Genomic DNA, 23,523 nt, shown 5'->3' with positions numbered 1-23,523 from the left:
TAGAATATTGGTTTTGGGGGCAACTTTATTAGGATTCCATCTGTAATAAATACAAAAGATTTCATAGTGACTTGGTAAATTACCATAAGTGGTAGGGGTTGATTCTGTGAAAATATCCTTTAAGTGTAATTTTATCCTAACAGTTTGAGCTTTATTACCTTCAATAAGCTAATTCCTTTGGAAATTCTGCTCCACCATTCCTAATGTGCTATTCCCTAGTCTACTTCTGTCTAATCACTAAAATACAGTTAATTTTGAAAAGAAGATTAGTGCCTCATTCATGCCATAGCCTCAATTTGTAACCAACAATTCTTTCTCCTCCACTAACCCCAAATAAAAGAGCACATTAATAGCCCATATTTCAAAATATAAAACTTTTTTACTATTGTGTTTGTTTTCACATTTGTGAAATATAAATGTTGCTATCACAATGTATTGTGTTGGGCAGACAATAAAAGTGTAGCATTTCAAAATGAAAATAATGCATATTTACAATACACAAAAAACCTTTATGATGTTTTAATAATGTCTTCTTTTTAAATTTTTTTAGATTTTTTTTTTATTTTTAGTTTATAACACTCAGTTCCACCAGGTTTTGAGTTCCAAATTTTCTTCCCTTCTCTTCCCTCCTTCCCCAAGATGGCATTGAATTGTATATAGGTTTTATATGTACCTTCTCATTAAACAATAGTCAAGTTTTAAAGAAGAATTACAACCAATGGAATGAACCATGAGGAAGAAAAAACAAAACTGAAAAGGAAGAGAAAAAAGAGAGAGAGAGCAAATAGTTTGCCTGAGTCTGCATTCAGACTGCGTAGTTCTCTTTCTCTGGGTGTAGATGGCTCTTTCCAACATGAGTCCTTTGGAGAAGTTTTTGAACCTTGTATGGCTGAGAAGTGCAAAATGTATCTAAGTTAGTCATAACAGAAGCAATATATTTGTGGTTGTGTACAATGTTCTCCTGATTCTGCTTCCCTCAGTCAGCATCATATCCTGGAGATGTTTCCAGGTTATTATGAAATTGTACATTCTCTATTTCTTACAGCACAATAGTATTCCATTGCATTCATGTACCACAACTTGTTCAGCCATTCCCAAATTGATGGGAATCCCCTTGATTTCCAATTCTTTGCTACCACAAAAAGAGCTGCTGCAAATATTTTTGGTCCCTTTCCCACTTGTGTGATTTCTTTGATATACAGCCCTAGAAGTAGTATTGATGGGTCAAAAGGTACATACATTTTACAGCCTTTTGGGGATAGTTCAAAATTGCTCTCCAGAATGGTTGGATCAGTTCACAACTCCACCAGCAATGTAAAAAGTTTTCCCTCACCCTCTCCAGCATTTATAATTTTCTTGTTTTGTCATGTTAGCCAATCTGACAGGAGATTTGGTACCTAAGAGTTGCTTTGATTTGCATTTCTCTAATCCAGGTTTTTCCAACATTAGGTTATCTTAGGGCATCATTAAAATAAAATAATTATTTGAGGGTCACACCCAGAATAAAAAATACGGTACACTAATAGAACATGGGGGAATGTGGGTCATCAGCACTACAGAAGAAGGCACAAAGTGCAAAAGCAAACAGAAAACAACAAAATGACAACACAACAGTATAAAGGTATATGCATACTCACTAGTCTGCATCATGCAGATGGAACACATCCCACAAATAGATTGAAAATTTCACATGATATGTTCTGTCCATAATGCTGCTTAAAAATACAAAAAGAAAATGAATATCAGGGGCAGAGCCAAAATGGCATCTGGAAAGCAGGGACTTGCCTAAAGCTCTCCCCCAGGACCCTCCAAACACCTATAAAAATGGCTCTGAACAAATTCTAGAAGTGTAGAATCCATGAAATAGCAGAGAGAAGCAGGGCTCCAGGCCAGGACAGCCTGAATGGTCGCCATGTAAGGTCTATTGCACAGAGCTGGGCGGAGAGCATAGCAGGGCCCAGTGTGGGATGCATGTGGACCAACCAGACTTGAAGTTGGGCAGAACAGGCCTTAGTGCCCAGAACCAGTGAGCAAGCTGTGGCAGTTACCAGACTTCTCAATCCACAAACACCAAAGACAATAGAGAAGGTTAGTGGGAAAAAGAGTGAACGGAGTTCGTGGCTCAGCCACTGCGCTAGGGGGAGTGCAGAGGGTGCAGCTACAGAAGTACACCTGCAGTTGATTCCTGACCCTGGCACACCTGGTAGGAGGAATTAAGTGGCAGTTCCAAGCAGGAGTGTAGCACCTGCTCAGATCTGAGTCATAGTCAGGGTTGGCAGTTCTTGGAGGAGCAGGATGTGGCAGAGCTTGCTGTGTAGAAATAGCTTTGGAAACAACAGCACAGCCCCTCAAGCTTGGGACAAAGTAGTCTATACTCTATAAACAGTCATACACTGATGAAAAACTCAAGGGTCAAGAAGTGGCCTGGGAAAATGGCCGGGCAGCAAAAATGAACTCGGATTCAGACTCAGACTCTGGAATCTTTCCTTGGTGACAAAGAAGACCAAAACATACAGCCAGAAGAAGTCAACAAAGTCAAAGAGCCTGCATAAAAACCTCCAAGAAAAACATGAACTGGTCTCAGGCCATGGAAGAGCTCAAAAAGGATTTGGAAAAGCAAGTTAAAGAAGTAGAAGAAAAATCGGAAAGAGAAATTAGAGTGATTCGAGAAAACCATGAAAAACAAGTCAATGACTTGCTAAAGGAGACTCAAAAAATTCTGAAGAAAATAACACCTTAAAAATAGACTAAGTCAAATGGCAAAAGAGCTCCAAAAAGCTAATGAGGAGAAGAATGATTTGAAAGGCAGAATTAGCAAAATGGAGAAGGAGGTCCAAAAGACCACTGAAGAAAATACTACCTTAAAAATTAGATTGGAGCAAGTGGAAGCTAGTAAGTTCATGAGAAATCAAGATATTATAAAATAGAACCAAAGGAATGAAAAAATGAAAGACAATGTGAAATAATCTCATTGGAAAAACCACTAACATGGAAAATGGATGCAGGAGAGATAATTTAAAAATTACTGGAGTATCTGAAAGCCATGATCAAAAAAAGAGCCTAGATATCTTCTTTCAAGAATTTATCAAAGAGAAATTCCCTGATATTCTAGAACCAGAGGATGAAATAGAAATTGAAAGAATCCATATATTGTCTCCCGAAAAAGATCTCAAAAAGAAAATTGCTAGGAATATTGTTGCCAAATTCCAGAGCTCCCATATCAAGGAGAAAATACTGCAAGCAGCCAGAAAGAAACAATTTGAGTATTGTGGAAACACAATCAGGATAATACAAGATCAAGCAGCTTCTACATTAATGGATCAAAGGGTTTTGAATATGATATTCCAGAGGTCAATGGAGCTAGGATTAAACCAAGAATCACCTACCCAGCAAAACTGAGTATCATGCTCCAAGGCAAAATATGGATTTTCAAGAAAATAGAAGAATTTTAAGCTTTCTCAGTGAAAAGACCAGAGCTGAATAGAAAATTTGACTTTCAAACAGAAGATTCAAGAGAAGCATGAAAATGTAAGCAAGAAAGAGAATTCATAAGGGACTTACTAAAGTTGAACTGTTTTGTTTACATTCCTACATGGAAAGATGATGTGTATAATTCATGAGACCTCAATATTAGGATAGCTGAAGGAAATGTCAATATATATATATACACACACACATACACACACATATACATATATATATATGTGTATATACATATATATGTATATATACACACAGAGTGTGCAGGGTGAGTTAAATATGAAGGGATGATATCTAAAAAAATAAAATAAAATTAAGGGATGAGAGAGGAATACATTGAGAGAAGGAGAAAGGGAGAGATAGAATGGTGTAAATTATCTTGCATAAAGGTGGCAATAAAAAGCAGTTCTGTAGGAAGGGAAGAGGGGGCAGTTGAGGGGGAATGAATGAATTTTGCTCTCATTGGATTTGACCTGAGGAGGGAATAACATACACACTAAATTGGGTATCTTACCTCACAAGAAAGAAGGAGGAAGGAGATAAAAGGGGGGGGGGGATGATAGAAGGGAAGGCAGGTAGAGGGAGGAGATAATCAAAAGCAAACACTTCCAAAAAGGGACAGGGTCAAGGGAGAAAATTGAATAAAGGGGGATAGGATAGGAAGGAGCAAAATATAGTTAGTCTTTCACAACATGAGTATTGTGGAAGGGTTTTACATAATGATACACATGTCACATATGTTGAATTGCTTGCCTTCTTAAGGAGTGTAGTGGGGAGGGAAGATGGGAGAGGATTTGCAACTCAAAGGTTTAAAAGAAATTGTTCAAAAAAGAGTTGTTTTTGCATGCAACTAGGAAATAAGATATACAGGCAATAGGGCATAGAAATCTATCTTGCCCTATAAAAAATTAAGGGGAAAGGGGATGGGGGGGAGTGGGGTGACAGAAAGAAGGGCTGACTGGGGAATGGGACAATCAGAATACATGCCATCTTGGAGCGGGGGTGAGGGTAGAAATGGGGAGAAAATTGGTAATTCAAAATCTTGTGAAAATCAATACTGAAAAGTAAAAGTGTTAAGTAAATGTCAAAAAAGTAAAAAAAGAAAATTAACATCAAGAGATTTTTTATTAGTGATGTAATTAAAAAAATATTATATGAATTCCATGCAAATTATTATTTTTTTTTGCTGTGAAAATTAAAATCCACTGTCGTGTCACCTAAAATCACATTGCGGGCCTCGTATGGTCCATGGGCTGAATTTTGGATGGCTCTGTTCTAATCAGTAGTGATTTAGAGCATTTTTTCATATGCCTATATATATCTTTAATTTCTTCCTCTGAAAACAGCCTGTTCATAACCTTTGACCATTTCTTGATTGGGGAATGACTTGTATTCCTATAAATTTGGCTCAGTTCTCTGTATATTTTGGACATGAGCCTTTTTTCGGAGACACTGTTGTAAAGATTCTTTGCCAATATTCTGCTTCCCTCATAAGCTTTGTAGCATTCGCTTCATTTATACAAAAACTTTTTAATATAATATAATCAAAAATATCCATTTTGCATTTTGTAATGCTCTTGATCTCTTGCTGTTCATGAATTTTTCCCTTTCCCTTAAATCTGACAGGTAAACTAATCCTTGCCCTCCGAAACTGCTTATAGTAACAGCCTTTATTCCTAAATCATGAACCCATTCTGACTTTATTTTGGTATGCAGTGTCTATGCCCACTTTCTTCTATGCTATTTCCCAGTTTTTCCAGCAGTTTTTGTGAAATAGTGAATTCTTAGCCCAGAAGCTGGATTCCTTGGGTTTATCAAAGAGTAGATTGCTATAGTCATTGGCTACTTTGTCTTGTGTACCTAACCTATTCCACTGATCCACAACTCTGTTTCTTAGCCAGTAGCAAGTAGTTTTGATAACTGCTCCTTCATAATACAGTTTAATATCTGGTATGGATAGGCCACCTTCCTTAGCATCTCTTTTCATTAATTCCTTTGATATCCTGGACCTTTTGTTCTTACACATGAATTTTGTTATTATTTTATCTAGCTCTGTAAAATAATTTTTGATAATTATTCAGTGCCATACAAATTCAGTGCCATACAAATTTTACCAAATTAATTTACTTATTCAGTGTGGCACTGAATAAGTAAATGAAAATTTTACCAAATTAATTTACTTATTCAGTGTGGCACTGAATAAGTAAATTAATTTGGTAAAACTTTCATTTTTATTATATTTGCTTGGCCTAACCATGATCAACTGATGTTTTTTCCACTTATTTAGATCTGACTTTACTTTTGTCAAAAGTGTTTCATAATTATGTTCATATAGGTCCTGGTTTGTCTTGGCAGGTAGACTCCCAAATATTTTATAGTGTCTACAGGAACTTTAAATGGAATCTCTTTCTCTTGGGCTTTGTTAGTAATGTATAGGAATGCCAAGGATTTATATGGATTTATTTTATATCATGCAAATTTGCTAGAGTTGCTTATTATTTCAAGTAGTTTTTTTTACTTGGTTCTTTAGGATTCTCTAAGTAAATCATCATATCATCTGCAAAAAGTGATAATTTAGTTTCTTCTTTGATTATTCTAATTCCTTCAATCTCTTTTTCTTCTCATGGTTAAAACTAACATTTCTAGTACCAAATTGTATAACAGGGGTGAAAATGGACATCCTTGTTCGTGGGCAAACAATTGGGCAAAATAATTGCTAATTATAGTTTTAATTTTCTGTTTATTGGAGGTGAATTTGCCCTTTTCATTTTTGATACTGGTAATTTAGTTCTCTTCATTTTTTAAATCCAATTTACCAAAGGCATATCACTTGTATTTTTTTTTGTCATAAAACGAGCTCTTAGTTTTACTTATTAGTTCAATAGTTTTCTTTATTTCAATCTCTCCTTTGTTTTTTTGGATTTTCTAATATGGTATTTAATTGGGGATTTTCAATTTGTTCTTTTTCTAGCTTTTCCTGTTGCATGCCCAAGTCATTGATCTTTTGCTCTATTTTATTCATATAAGAATTTAGAGATATAAACTTTCAAAAATAAATGTTTTTGCTGCATCCTGTAAGTTTTGGTTTGTTGTCTCATTGCTGTCATTCTCTTGAATGAAGTTATTAATTGTTCCTATGATTTATTCTTTGACAGACTCATTCTTTAGTATTAGATTATTTAGTTTCCAATTAATTTTTAGTTTATCTTTCCATGTTATTTTATTACAAATAATTTTTATTGCATCAAGATCTGAAAATGATGTATTTATGATTTCTGCCTTTCTACACTGGATTGTGAAGTTTTTATGCCCTAATACATTGTCCAGTTTTGATTATGTTCCATGTATCACTGAGAAAAAGGTGTATTCCTTTCTATAACCATTCAGTTTTCTCCAGAGGTCTAGCATATCTACCTTTTCTTAAATTCTATTCAAGTCCTTAACATCTTTCTGGTTTGTTTTGAGGTTAGATTTATCAAGTTCAGAGAGGGGGAGGTTGAGGACATCCACTAGTATAGTTTTGCTATCTATTCCTGTAGCTCCCTCAAATTCTCCTCTCAGAAGTTGTATGCTGTACCACTTGGTGCATATATGTTAATAATGATATTGTTTCATTGTCTATGATGCCTTTTACCAGGATATAGTTTTCTTCCTTATCTCTTTAATTAGATCTATCTTTCCTTTTGCTTTGTCTGAGACTAGCATTGCTATCCCTCCTTTTTTTACTTCACTTGAAGCATAATATATTCTACTCCAGTCTTTTACCTTTACTCTGTGTGCATCCACAACTTTCAAATGTGTTTATTGTAAACAATATATTGTAGGATTATGGATTTTAATCCATTCTGCTATCTGTCTCCATCTTATGGGAGAGTTCATTCCATTCACATTCACAGTGATTATTACTATCTCTGTTTTTTTTCTCCATCCTATTTCTCACCTGTGTATGCTTTTATTTCTCCCTTCTTCCTTCCACTCCTCAAAAGAGTTTTACTTTTGACCATTGTGTTGCTCAATTTTCCCTCCCTATTCTCACCCCTCCCTTATCTTATCCTTTTCTCCTTGCTACTTATTCCTCCCTTCTAAGCACTCCCCTGCTTTTCTTGCCCCTTCCACCTCCTACTGACTGTAGGACAAGTTTGATTTCTCTATTCCTCAGAATGTTATTCCCTCCTTGAACCACATCTGATGAGAGTAAATTCAAACACTCCTCTTCTCCCTCCCTTCTTTCCCTCTACTATAATATGTGTTTTGTGCCTTTTCATGTGATATAATTGATCTTTTTCTACCTCCTTCTTACCTGTTCTCTCAGAACAATCCCTTTATGTTTTTTATCATCACCCCACCCACCCTCATTGAGAAGGCAAGCAATTTGATGTAGGTTATACATATGTAGTGATGCAAAACACTTGCATAATAGTCCTGTTATGAAAGACTAACTATAGTTAGTCTTTCTTATCCTGCAGTAGCCATTCTGAAAAAGCAAATGACAGTAGTGGAACACAAAAATATAGAAATAGAATTAAAACATTAGAATAAAATTTTAGAGTGGCATAAAAATTTGAAAAAAGGCAGTTCCCCATGCTAGAGGGGAAATGTTTTATCGTTATAACTTTATGATGTCAATTTACTAAATGCCTTTGTTCAGAGTTAGTTGTGTCTACTGGTTGATAGCTAATGGGAAACACACAAGTGGGAGGCTCCTGAGCTATGATGTTAGGAGCATAGACTGAAAGGTTAAACTTAAAACCCTGTAGTAGTCAAACTTTGAGGATTCAATCTGCAAATATGAGTCTAAGTTTGGAGAGTGGTCCCAAAGGTCTAATACATAATTATATAGCCAATTAATTGTTAAATAACCAAACTCTTCCGTCCATAAATATAAAACTACATATGAGAAGTACTGTAATATAATATCCAGACAACAATGAAAATTGTGCCCTGTATGAAATTGTTGTAAGCCTGTTTGAAATTAAAGAAATCTAAAAATATTACCTGCAAAGAAACTACCCATTTTTTTTGTTCCTAGGTTGCCTTTTTTCTCATCACTTCTGAGTTATCTCTGTCTCTAACCTCTTTCTCCTCATGGTTCATGAAGCTTAAATGGCCACTAAGAAATAACTTTATTATTGGACTTTCCAGTGCAGGAGGGAGGAAAGTAGGGAATAAACATTTATTAAGTGTCTACTATGCTCCAGATATTGCACTAAGTTCTTTAAAGATATTATCTCATTTGGTCTTCACAACCACCTTTTAATGTAGGTACTATTATTATCCTCATTTTACAGGTGAGGAAACTAAGGAAAACAAAGCTTAAAAGACTTGCCTACTAGCAAAAAGATACCCAACTAGCAGTTTTCAGAGGTCAGACTTGAATTCAATCTTCCTGCCACCAGAACCAGTGTTCTATTCAATGTACCACCTAGTTTCCTCAGTGGTAACAAAGAAATTGGAATGTGGTAGCAGAGTGTACAGGGAATCCTTCATTTGAATAATATTGAGGTAAAAGAACAAGAGATATGAGGTATGAAAACAGAGTAATAGACTTGGGAAGACCTGAATTTAAATATGATCTCTGAGACACTACTTGCATGATCATATTCAAGTCATGGGCATTGTAATGGCAAGCAAAGTGGGACTTTTTGTTGTCTTTTCTTTTGAAGTGCTTCTTATAACTAAGATAATCATGTGCTTTTGAGTGAGTCTTGCCTGTGTTTGTAGGAAGGCCCACACCCTTTTGCTAGTTAGGAAATGAGAGATGTAAAACCTTCAAGAGGTGTGAAGCCCTAGAGAGGTATGAAACCCTAGAGAGATGTGAAGCTCTCTGACCCTGAAGAAATGTGTAAATACTCTGAGGTTAGCATTTTGTTTGGAGCTCACTCCCTGGAAGAGTGTCATGTGATTTGACCAGAGAAAACTCTGCTTAGCTGTTAAGGAACACCATGGTTTTGAAAAAATCAGACTTCGGTGCTTCTCTCTCTGGTAACTGTATGTAATGTCTTAGATAGCTAGAAGCATTGTACATTGATTTGTGTTTATTTGCTCTTTTTGTATAATTTCTGCTTGTTGTTTCTGTTTGTATTTACTCCAGAGTTCAGGTTGCTGACATTTTTTCCTTTAATTAAGTCAATTATATATGTATGTTGGATTAAAGTAAGATTGTTAACCCTTTAAAGTTGCTTTCCTTAGAAAAGCAGATCAAAGGACTTGTGCTGGCAGCTCTTCTGTGTGCTCTTGTTGTTGGTCTTTCACCACCTACAACAGCCGCTAGCACCATTGTTGTTACAGGCATACATTGAAACACGAGTAGCTTTATAAAAAGGTAACTTATAGATGGGTTGCAATTTGCCACAGACACACACAGTTGCATGTTCCTGTCTGATACTTTGATGATTCCAGAAAATAGATAGAAAGCATTCCTTTTCCTAATGTCCCTTAACTCACATCAACTCCAAGAGCTATTGACTGCATAATTACCTCATCTAGTTTGAGGTGATATTCTGATGGAAGAAAGCTACCACTCCCAATTTCTTTGGTCTTTTATTATATGTCCCCATTGTTCTATTCATATTGATATGTTTTTGACTTATGAAATCACACTCCTTTTTCCTTATTCCTCTTTATCTGATCAGGCAGTTACTCTTAGTCATTTTAACTCCAATACTGACTACATCACTCTGCTAACTTAATAATGTAATGATTTTCACCAAGAAATACACCATCATTAAAACATAATATTGATTTATAGCATAAAGTGGGATGGAGGAGAAAATAATTCAAATTTTATGTCTTTGCGTACTGTCCACTAATGCTGGTACAATATTACTTATGCCATCATGGAGGTTAAAAATTGGATTATCTTTTCCCTAGGGTTTTTTCTCAGCTAAAAAAATAATGCTCTATAAGTAATGGGCATCAGGTTCCTGCCCCTTGATTAGAAGTGATAAATTAGAAGACTTTGGAAAATGTCCTTGCTTACTGGGCTAGCTTTCATAAATTAGGAGTTATTTGCTTAATAGTCATGCCATGTCAAGATTCATGAACACCAGAATATATTCAACCTTAAATTCCTCATAGTAGGTGACAAATTGTATGGAGTAAGCAAGCTACTATAAGACATCAAGGAGTCATTCAGTATAGGAGGACATTCAATAACATCCAATGAATCAAAATGACTTGTAAATATCAAGCATGAGAATGAATAGAGGGAGAATGTTAAGCCCTGACATTATAATCACATTTCCCCATTTTCATCACAAAACAGTGAGAAATGTGCTGAATAAAGTAAAGAGACAACAACCAATAAAGAGGGGAAAGGAATTCTCAGAAGGAGTAAAAAAAATCAGCAAAATAAAGACATGACTAAATGATAAGGAATTCCAAATTAATAAAACCTAGACATCATATTTCCACTTCTTTCTGTATACCTTCCCAAATATATTTGCAGCTCCTATCCTGGGCCTGTCTTATGATAACTCACCATACTTATCCAGTTTTAACTGCATGATGATGTCTTCTTCTTAGCATCTCCACCCCTCTCACCTTTCAGCCCTTGTCTGGGGGAAGTAATCAAATTAGTACAATCATTGTAACAGAAAAAAGGCACATTATTATATTTCCTTATGGATCTGCTAACCATCCTTTTATTTTCACACTCTCCAGGACACTCTTTTTTCCCTATATGCATTGTTTCCTGACCTTAAAATACATCCTTGAGAGAAGGGTCTGATTTTATTTTACAAATATATATCCTGTTTAGCACTGTACCTAGGATATATTAGATATTCTCTAAAAGCTTTTTCAGTTATAGGAAAGGTAAAATAAAGTAAGCATAAGTCTCTCAATGAAAATAATAGTACCACAACAAAAATTATACCCCTAGACACGAAAATGGAATGGAAAGAATACACTTTAGAGTGGAATGAAAGCTTTTTTTTTAAAGAGGTCAAGAGGAGACAATGAGTTAATTAATAACAATCCTTAGATATGAACAAGAGATTAGTGAATCAAAAACATCTTTTAAAGAGCAATAGTCATTCTTTTTTCCTTATTTTTAATAATTTATTTATTCATATTTAGCTTTAAACATTCACTTCCACAAAATTTTGAGTTCCAACTTTTCTCCCCAACTCTCCCTCCACTCACCCGAAGAAAGCATGTGTTCTGATTACACCTTCCCCCAACTTCCCCTCCCTTCCATCACCCTGCTCCTCTTATCCCCTTCTCTTCTATTTTCCTGTAAGGCAAGATAGATTTCTATACCCCATTGCCTGTTTATCTTATTTCCAGTAGAATTTAAAACAATTTTTAAAATTTATTTTTAAAAGTTTGAGTTCCTCATTCTCTTCCTTCCTCCCACCCCACCCACCCTCCTTGGGAAGAAAAGCAATTTGATGTAGGTTATACATGTGTAGTGATACAAAACACTTGAATAATAGTCCTGTTGTGAAAGACTAACTGTAATTAGTCTTTCCTTTCCTGCAGTGGCCATTCTGAAAAAGAAAATGGCAGTAGTGGAACACAAAAATACAGAAATAGAATTAAAACACTAGAATAAAATTTTAGAGTGGCATAAAAATTTGAAAGAAGGACAAGTTCTCTTTATAACATGATAACTTATCTTTTTATATATATGTTTTAAAAAAATCTTTTAATTTTAGTCACAACACACAATTCCACAAGTTACTAGGTTTCAAATTTTCTCTGCCTCCTTCTTCTCCCCCCCTCCCCAAGAGACCATGTAATCCCATGTAGGTTCTACATATACCTTCACATTGAAATTATTTACAAAATAGTCCTGTTGTAAAGACGAACTATAACCAATTGAATGAATCATGAGAAAGGGATAACAAAACCAAAAAAGAAGGGAAAAAAAGAGAGGAAAATGTTTGCCTTGATCTGCATTCATATTCCATAATTCTTTTTCTGAATGTGTATAGCTTTTTTCAATCATGAGTATTTTGGAGTTGTCTTTGAAGTTTGCATTGATGACAGGATTCAAGTCTATCAAAGTTAGTCTTTACAGATACCCTGTATCTATCATCATGTATAATGATCTCCTGGTTTCCCCCCCCTCACTCCACATCAGTTCATATACATCATTCCAGGTTACAATGAAGCATGTCTGCTCTTCATTTCTTATAGCAAAATAGTATTCCATTACATTTATATGCCACAATTTGTTTAGCTATTCCCCAATTGATGGGCATCCCCTTGATGTCCAATTCTTTGCCACCACAAAAAGAGCTGCTATAAATATGTTTTTTTTGTATATACGGGTCCCTTTCCCACTTGTATGATCTCTTTGGGATATAGCCATAGAAGTGGTATTGCCAGATCAAAGGATATGCACATTTTATAGCCCTTTGGGCATAGTTCCAGATTGTTCTCCAGAATGCCTAGATTGGTTAACAAATAAATTGCTTAACAGTCTGAGAATCATTGTCCTCTCTCTCTCTCTCTCTCCCTCTCTCTGTCTCTTTCTCTCTCTTTCTCTCTCTCTCTCTCTCTGTCACACACACACACACACACACACACACACACACACACACACACACACAAATAAATGTAAAAAGAAACTGAGCATTATAGTTTGTCATTTTATAGAAAAATTGCATGAAAATATTGGAAAGAAATGAAAAAACAGTAAAAATTGCGAGATTTCATAGGATGGCATCATAGAGGAGTTTCGAATTTAATTCACCCATAAATGATATCAAAATTACAGAGTTTTAATATTTAAGAAACATGCAAGGATGCAATAGGAGGGAGTTATTAAAAGAAGAGTTACCAGGTTGATTTATGTAGAACCCTACATAAATTGACAATAATAAATGTAAGGAAAAAATTGAAATATGAAAAGATAATTTTCTCACAGACTGTGATATCATTTCATGAAAAGTTAAGCATATCTACATGGTGAAAATGATCGACCTTAAACAAGATGACAGATTTTCAAACTTTCCTCCATAGAAAGCCAAACATGAGCAAGATCGTTGAAATAAAAACTCAGCAAAAAACTAGAAACTTAATAAAAGCCAACAAAAAGAGTCCAATATATTAAGTGAATCACAAAACAAGATCTTAAGATAACTGCAGCTGTATTAATTATGCTTATTTCAGACTTATATATCTAAAAGAATGATAAACAAGAGGGGAATTATAGGAAGACATTAGCTATGGAAACTATTGAAAAGGAAACTTAAGGAGTCGACTTATTGTAAGCACTGAATGGCACTGTTGCAAAATTGATAATGTGCTGGAGCATAAATAATGTCTATATTTATGCAAAAGGAGGAAATATTAAACAACCCTTCAGATGATAGGGTCTAGATCTTTGATTTCATTTGTATAAAGACATACTGGATGAGAAAATAAATCCTTCTAGCAATGCAGGCCAGCAATTTCTCTAAAACCTATAGAGTTAGCTAGTCATCAGGAACAACTAAAAAGTTACATAATCTGCCCAGGATCACATAGATGGTAAGTCTCAGAGGTAGAGCATGAATCAAAGACTTCCTGGCTCTATAATTATTATGGAACCTTTCCTCTCCTTAGAAACCAAAACACAATCATGAAATATTTTAATCACCCAGGGAAATAAAAATGTGTAGTTTTAAATAGAGTCTAATAAGTCATAACCTAAGTAATAAATATGTCAAAGGATAAGATAAATAATATATTATTTTATTAACAAAAGTGATAACCCAAAACAAGATTCCCACATATATGGCTCACAGTTAATAGGAGCTTCAGGGGAAAGTGTATCTATTTGAAAAAAAATATTAACAAAAGAAAAAAGCAAAGGATCAAAAAAATAAACATGCAGTTAAAAGAAACCTAGAAAAAATAATAAAAGACACACAAAAGAAAATATTATGCAAACAAAAGCAAAGATAAATGTTTAAAAATATTATGAAACTGAAAAAAGATCAAATAGTTTTTAGTTAATTAAAGATAAAATTTGATTGCATCAAATTAACAAAAAATAAAGAAAAAATTAGAATGAATTCATGTAGAATAAATAAGAAATAAAATTATCATAATTGTATTTCTCTATTGTATATAAAAAACTGAAAATGAATTGTCCAATGTCTGCAAAAATGTACAAGAAGAAATATAAACTTCTTATTCTAAAATTGCAAGAAGAAAAATAATCAAGACACAAATGAATTTCCAAAGAATAAACTTTTCTTAGCAGAATGATTTCTATCAATCATTTAAATAACAGAAAATCCTAAAGCCACAAAATAGTAAAATAAGACATGCAACTAAATTCAACCTACAAGCAAATATGGTATTTATACCCAAGTAAAAGTGGGACAAAATAGAGAAAGGTCAGTATAGAAATGAAATCTAATAAATGTTAATTTTAACATATAAGCAAACCAACTCTAGTAATTATTTCACATAAATCCTATAAGTGTTTGCTACCATACCACCATAAGAAAAAAAAAAGAAAAATGAGAGAAATATATAGGCAAAACATAACACTAAATTATTTTTGTCTAAAAATTTGTTGAAAATCATTAGTTTGGACAAAAAGATATAAACTATCTCCAAGAAATCATTTCGCATGCATATATAATAATGGGAAATAAAAAAAATTAATTGGAATACTGTTGATAAGACATGTTCATTGATTTACTGCTGGAAATGTATTTTTTTTTCCAATTTGTCCAAAAAACATAATCTGAAGTTATGAGGAAAAGTTGCTACATTGTTCATGTTTTTTCACCCAGACATATGATTGCTAGGGTAATAGCCTAAGGAAATTAATAACAATAAAATACCCACATTGTGGGAAAAACAAAACAAAATGTACCGTTTTTTAAAAAAAATGACACAAAGCTGGAAGCAAGATGTGTCTTCAGCTATTAATGAATGGAATAACAAATTGTGGCATAAAAAGCTAATAGGATATTATTGTACCATAATTAACAACAAATTGGGAAAAATAAGTGAAATATGAGGAAGTTTATATTGAACTGGTACGGATGGAGAAAATAAGAGCCTACAGAAAAATGTATAGAATAACTATAGTAATGCATATATTTAATTACACATATTACCAATGTAAATAAAGAGGCAAAACCAAACCATACCAAACAAATCAAAAACATAACCCTCTGGCCAAATGTATCTTTTCTTCATACTATGGCTAGAAATATAACACTTTAAACATGCATTTTTCCTTTCTGCTGACAGTGAGCAATGACAGAAAAGTATGATGTTTAATTAGTTTTAGTGAGGCTAAAATGTCCTTCTGTTTAATTATTTTGGGAGATGAAGTTTGTTGTAAGGTTGTTTGGATTTTGTAGGGTTTGCTATATTAAAAAATGTATCAATGGAAAAAAAATTTAAATGGCATAAAAAGATGAAACAATTCACCTTATCTGATTTGTGGCTATGTCATTCCAAATGATTAATCATGCGTGCTAGAAAAATGTGTAGTTCAAATGGAAACTCAAACAAATATATACACACACATATGCACACATACACATACATACAGAGAAGAAACATATACATAGATATATACATATATGCAAATGTATATGCATACATATATGTGTGTATATGTGTGTACATGCATATCTATATTTATATATATCTATGTATGTATGTGTGTGTGTGTATATATATATATATATATATATATATATATATATATATATATATGTACATACACACATTCCTACCTTATCAGAGAATAGGATAGTAACAAATGCATTCATCTGGAGTGTTTGAACACAATGATTTCTCCAGGTTCTTACAACTACCCTGTTAGATAGGCAGTCTAATGCCCATGTAATAGATGAGGAAAAATAGTCACAGAGAATTAAAGTTCACAAAACTGGAGTTAGGACTCAAACCCTGATTTTTTTTGAGTCTCTCTAATACTGTCTCCCCTCCAACCTATTACCTAATAAATTATTTCAATACAATAAGTAGGATGGGAACTAGAAACATTGTTTTCTCCCTTTTTCCAATGGTACCTTGTAATTTGGATATGTTGAAGAAACTAATTTCTCAGGGTCTCTATTACTTCACTCATAAAATAAAGATAATGAACTTGACCTGCCTTCAAGTAACATCCTATGCAGTCCACTAATTAATCATTATAATTAGCTCTGATAGGATAAAAAGCAAAAAATGATTTTTTAAAATAAATATATTACTGCAAAATTCTCAGAACGTGATTTTTTTTCTGATTTCATTATCTTATTGCTCAATTGCATGCTAATGAAGTGAGTTCTGTAGGGATATAATTTTAATTATTCATGGTCATCATGTCTATCATTTTTTGGTGGTCTATGTAGGACAGGACATTTTTAACCTTTCCTCTTCAATGGATTCCTACATAAAATTTATTTCTGGATGAGGCGAGATGAGATGAGATGCTTTAGGCAGCTATTTCTTTTAACAACTCTTCATCTCACATACAGTTTTATAGGGAAGTTTCTGTCTAATATTACTGGCTATTTCTCTTTGTCTTCAGTGTTGCTGATTCACCTGCATCAAACCTTTATATCTCCCAATCAATGGAAAAACAATAGAAAGCCCCAAGGCTCTGTAGAGAAGAAAAAGAAAGTGATTCATGGATGTCCTAGATTGTTACTATAAATCAAGGGAGATAAATCAAGCATACCTTAAACTTGTTGTACATAGGAACTCATACTACAGAAATGAAATATGCACTAAATGTACAATTTATTTCTTCAGGTGCAAGTTATCAGACTGTCGAGTAGAACTTTCAAACCCTGAAGCAAGATGAATAAAGAATCACATTTTTGATGGTAAAAATGTGGGTTATGGTTATCTACATGAAGGCAAAGGAAAGAATGATGGCGAAACTGAATAAATGTGAGTCTGAAGAATATACACATGCATATGAGTGCGTGTGTATGTGTATATATATATATATGCATATGTATGCATACATATACACTTGTGTATATAGTGTATATGCATGCGTATATATGTATATACACAAGTGTGTATATATGTATGTATGTATGTATGTGTGTGTGTATAAAATCTCCTGGTAAAATGAAGCATATTATTTCAAAAATTTCTAGGGTTTGGTGTTTCATCAGGGACCACAAGAAAGTATGAGGACTTCTATGTGCCGTTAAGTTCATTCTAACTGTCCTGACCATCAAGAAAAAGATAACAGCTGAAGTAACTGTGTGATACTAATGAGTCACTTAATTGCTTTAGACCCTAATTTACTTATTTCTAAATTAGAAATTTTGTCTTGTTGATTTCTAAATTCTCTTCTAGTTCTTGTAGTCTATATATTATAAGCAGACAAGATAGTAACCAATTGTGTCTTTCAAAATGACACCTGAAGTTGAAATCCATGGACTGAGCATGTGATTCTAGCAAAGGAAAACAAGAGGTAATGATAGGAAGTGAGATAGGGAACAGGTGAGAAAAAAATGTTGATGACTCTAGTAGATGTGTCAGAAGAGGCTGGGTGGTAGGATTGGAATATGATATATAAGACCAAAAGAATCAGAATTGTATAACTCAGGTAAGATAAATTTGCATTCAAAGGATTATTAGCCACTCACCTTAAGGGCCCTGGGAAACATTTTATGGGGAAATCAACCTTATCTGACTTGTTGGTTTGAGAAGGAAGAAGGGACAATCAGCAAATTCTTTGTTCAATTCTGTATTAGTCATCTCAGGAGAGGGTGGGTCAAATCTTAACCTGGTATGACTCATTAATAAAATTTTAATAAACTCAATTAGGTACTGAAAAAGACTTTAAGAAAAAGGCCAATAGACTTAGGACTTTGAGCTCAAAGAAAGGCTCCATGGAATTAGAGAGAAGGAAGGTCTTGAAAGAGAAGATGGCAGAGAGTAAAATACTGATTTAAAATGATAAAGTATACAAGAACAGGGGATCACAACATGACTTAGAAGGGGACAAGACTGAGCTAAATTACAGTAAGCAGAACATGGTAAACAGAGAAGTCTTCAGTTGAAGAAGGCATTAGAAAATCAAGGTGAAGAGTGGGATCAGCACATGGGAAGTCTCAGCAGGCTCAATAGCCTAAAGAAATTTCATATCCCACTGGAATGAAAGAAACTACATAGGAAGAACAGCCCTAAAAAAGAATTAGCCTAAAGGCATTGATGTTAAGTCTATCAAGGCATTCATCTAGGAATTGAACATATGCTTTGAGGGATATCATAAGATATTTTTAATATTTTTTTTTTCTTCAGTCTCTGTAAATTGCTACAAATATGCTTCCTCTTGTTTATTTTAGCCACCATGGTTAAAAGTTGGACTACACAAGACAAAAGGCTAAAATAGTAAACAAAAAATCATTGTCCAAAAGTGATTTGGGATGTTCATACCTCTAAGGAATCTGAGATAAGGGGTATCTATACAAGCATGAATATTTATGTGTGGAATTAGCATATAGCAGCACTTTTTATATACAACTCATTGTGACAGTTTTGAAAATTATTGATATTTGTGACCAGTAAGATAGTTGATTAGATAGTAGATTAAAACTTTCAATACATCAACACCCCCAGAATCTTTCCATTGATCTTGATGAATTACAGCTCCCCACCAGCCTCCATGGACCCATAAGAACAAGCCAAAAGGAGATTTTTATGGGGCTTGTACTGAGTTCCACTGCTACAGTACCTGTCTTCACATATCTTTACAACTGTACCTGAATAATTTCAAAATACTAATTCTGCCTAAACATGTGAAAGAAAGGAAGGGCAAGGTATGGGAAGACAGGATGAAAATACACTTTCCTCTAATTGGGTCTGTTCTTAGACTAGAGAAACTCCAAGTATTTGATGTATCTCAAAAAATACTTCCCCACACTATCCTTCTACTGTACAAGAAGTGTTGGAATTGATTGTGCTCATCCACATGAAAGAAAAGAGGGGGGAGACGAATTGAAATATCAACATGGAATTATGTGTTGATCCTGACATGGGGGAGATGATAAAAACACATAAACAATAATAAAAATAGGCCAAGATGGCGGCTGGTAAGCAGGGACTAGAGTGAGCTCCTTACAGAGTCCCTCCAAAAACCTATAAAAAATGGCTCTGAACCAATTCTGGAATGGCAGAACCCACAGAACAGCAGAGAGAAGCGGGGCTCCAGCCCAGGACAGCCTGGATGGTCTCTGGGTGAGGTCTATTCCAAACAGAGCTGGGAGCTGGGAGCTGGGAATGGAGTGGAGCAGAGCCCAGCCTGAGTGGCGTGGAACAACCAAACTTGGAATCGGGCGGATGGGGCCCCTAGCGCCCTGAATATGTGAGCTGCGGCAGTTACCAGACCCCTTGACCCACAAACACTAAAGACTGCAGAGAAGGTTAGTGGGAAAAGCTGCGGGAGTGGAAGGAGTTCGCAGTTCGGCTTCCAGCCCAGGGGGCAGCGGAGGTGGGGCAGCTACAGTTGCTGCTGCTTCTGGCCCCAGGCCCACCTGGTGGGAGGAATTAAGTGGCGGATCAGAGCAGGAGTGCAACAGCCTGCTGAAGATCTAAGCCCAGCCCGGGCTGGGGGTTCTTGGGGAAGGAGTAGTGCGGGTCTGACAGAGCTGGCACCTCCCCCCCAAACATGGAACATAGAACTTGTTAGTCTACAAGCAGTCATACCCCACTGAAAAACTCAAGGGTCAAGTTAGTTGGTTGGAAATATGGCCAGGCAGTGAAAACGCACCCAGATTCAGTCTCAGACTTTGGAATCTTTCTTTGCTGACAAAGAAGACCAAAACATACAGTCTAAAGAAAACAACAAAGTCATAGAGCCTACAACAAAAACCTCCAAGAAAAACATGAACTGGCCCCAGGCCATAGAAGAACTCAAAAAGGATTTGGAAAAGCAAGTTAGAGAAGTAGAGGAAAAATTGGGAAGAGAAATGAGAAGGATGTGAGAAAACCATGCAAAACAAGTCAATGACTTGCTAAAGGAGACCCAAAAAACTACTGAAGAAAACAACACCTTAAAAATAGACTAACACAAAGACAAAGGAACTCCAAAAAGCCAATGAGGAGAAGAATGCCTTGAAAGGCAGAAATAGCTGAATGGAAAAGGAGGCCCAAAAGACCACTGAAGAAAATCCTACCTTAAAAATTATATTGGAGCAAGTGGAAGCTAGTGACTTTAGGAGAATTCAAGATATTATAAAAGAGAACCAAATGAATGAAAAAATGCAAGACCATGTGAAATATCTCATTGGAAAAACTACTGACCTGGACAATAGATCCAGGAGAGATAATTTAAGAATTATGGGACTACCTGAAAGCCATTATCAAAAATGAGCCTACACATCATCTTTCAAGAAATTATCAAGGAGACCTGCCCTGATATTCTAGAGACAGATGGTAAAATAGAAAATGAAAGAATCCGCCAATCACCCCCTGAAAAAGATCCCAAAAAGAAAACTCCTAGAAATATTGTTATCAAATTCCAGAGCTCCCAGATCAAGGAGAAAATACTGCAAGCAGCCAGAAAGAAACAATTTGAGTATTGTGGAAATACAATCAGAATAATACAAGATCTAGCAGCTTCTACATTAAGGGATTGAACAGCTTAGAATATGGTGGTCCAGAGGTCAACGGAGCTAGGATTAAAAACAGGAATTACTTACCCATCTAAACTGAAGGCAAAACATGGATTTTCAATAAAATAGAGGACTTTCAAGCTTCTTCAGTGAAAATACCAGAGCTGAATAGAAAATTTGACTTTCAAACACAAGAATCAAGAGAAGCATGAAAAGGTAAAGAAGAAAGAGAGATCATAAGGTACTTATTAGTAAAGTTGAACTGTTTTGTTTACATTCCTACATGGAAAGATTATGTGTATAGTTTATGCGAACTCAGTATTAGGGTAGCTGAAGGGAATATTATCTTGCCTAAAAGTGGCAAGAAAAAGTAGTTCATTGGAAGGGAAGAGGGGGAAGGTGAGGGGGAATAAGTGAATCTTGCTCTCATCAGATTTGACACGAGGAGGGAAAGACATACACACTCAATTGGGTATCTTACCCCACAAGAAAGAAGGAGGAAGTAGATAAAAAGGGGGATGATAGAAGGAGGGCAGATAGGGGGAGGAGGTAATCAAAAGCAAACACTTCCAAAAAGGGACAGGATCAAGGGAGAAAATTGAATAAAGGGAGATAGGATAGGGAGGAGCAAAATATAGTTAGTCTTTCACAACATGAGTATTGTGGAAGGGTTTTACATAATGATACACATGTGGCCTATGTTGAATTGCTTGCCTTCTTAGGGAGTGTTGGTGGGGAGGGAAGAGGGGAGAGAATTTGGAACTCAAAGTTTGAAAAGCAGATATTCAAAAAAAGTTTTTGCATGCAACTAGGAAATAAGATATACAGACAATGGGGCATAGAAATCTATCTTGCCCTACAAGAAAGTAAGGGGAAAGAGCATGGGGAGGGGAGTGCACAGAATGCACGGCGATCTAAATATATGCCATCTTGGAGTGGGGGGAAGTGTAGAAATAGGAAGAAAATTTGTAATTAAAACTGTTGTGGAAATCAATGCTGAAAACTAAAAATATTCAATAAATTAAATTGAAAAATAAAATAAAATTATAAAATTTATTTTAAAATTTAATATATAATTATAAAATTATTTTTAAAATATTAATAAAATTAAATTAAAAAATTTCTATAACACACAAAGATGTAACTCTTACTCCATTACAAAATGCTTGAAATAGTCATCAACCTTCAAGATGTCAGGCATTTTTTCTTTTGCAGAGTAAAAAGTTGAAAATTTTTGACTGGTTTCATAAGTAGTCATCAGTAATGGGCATATATGTGTGTGTACACATACCCAATAAATCAATATGACATTTTGGAGTGAGAAAGTAAGTGATTATTGAAAGAATATTGTGGAGAGCATTCTTAAAATTAGTATATGTGAATGATTCCAATGTCGTATGACTTCCTGAAATGGACAGAAATATGATGCCAATAAAATCATGCTTATCTGCACGTTTATAGAACTTGAGAAAAGAATGTTATAACCCCTATAAATTTTTTCCTTTAAATGGGCCTTCAGTTGGTGGTGTTGAATTCATTTTAGTATAAATAATTAATAAAATAAAGTTAAAGATTAAGTAACAATTCAACAAAAATTTTGGCATACTTGGGGAATTTGTGGGAAAATGGTGTTGTGATTAAGTAATAACCATAGATAAATATGTACTTATTCCATTTCCTTATAAGTGAGTCTCAAATATTGAATCAAATCTAACTTAATACCAGACTGTTGGATCTCTGTAACAAAGGGTTAAGCCAAGATTTGAAAAAATAATTAAGAACGGTTGATAATATTGTTCTTATTAAAATATCATTATTAATAAAAATAACACATATTTTAATGTCTAATCATAATATTTAGTGGGAGAAAAAAGGTTTTTTCAAACCACTTAACGCTAAAATATTGGTTCAAAAATATCTTCTCATTCTTCTTATGAGGTCTTCTTTTATTTTTCTGATTATTTTTAAACATTTTAAACTTTCTTTTTTTTTTTTAAAACTTTAGGTGTTCAATTCTCTACTTCCTTTCAGCACCTCCATTACCCATGGAGAAGACTAGCAATACGTTGCACATTATACATACGATGTTATGCAAAATATTTTCATATTAATCGTATAGCAAAAAATGAAGAAAAGTAAAGGAAATAAAAAAAAACACATTCTTGAATCTACACTCAGAGTTGATCAATGCTCTCTCTGTAGAGGGAATAGCATTTTTCATCATGAGACATTTAAAAATAATGTTTATCCTTGTACTGTTTAGAGTAGTTGTCTTTTCCAAGTGATCAATATGGCAATACAGATGTTGTGGGGTATCGTGTTCTCCTAGCTTTACTTACTTCCATTGGATCAGTTTATGTGTCTTCCCAGGATTTTCTGAAGCCATTCTCCTCATCAATTCTACAACACAATATTAGTCCATCACAATTCTATGCCACAATTTGTTTAGCCATTCCTCAATTGATGAATATCCCCTAGATATTTGATTCTTTGC

The sequence above is a fragment of the Trichosurus vulpecula genome, chromosome 1 (assembly GCF_011100635.1).
Source record: "Trichosurus vulpecula isolate mTriVul1 chromosome 1, mTriVul1.pri, whole genome shotgun sequence".
Lineage (NCBI taxonomy): Eukaryota > Metazoa > Chordata > Mammalia > Diprotodontia > Phalangeridae > Trichosurus > Trichosurus vulpecula.
The sequence above is the reverse complement of the archived record's forward strand: the minus strand, read 5'-3'. Positions refer to the sequence as shown.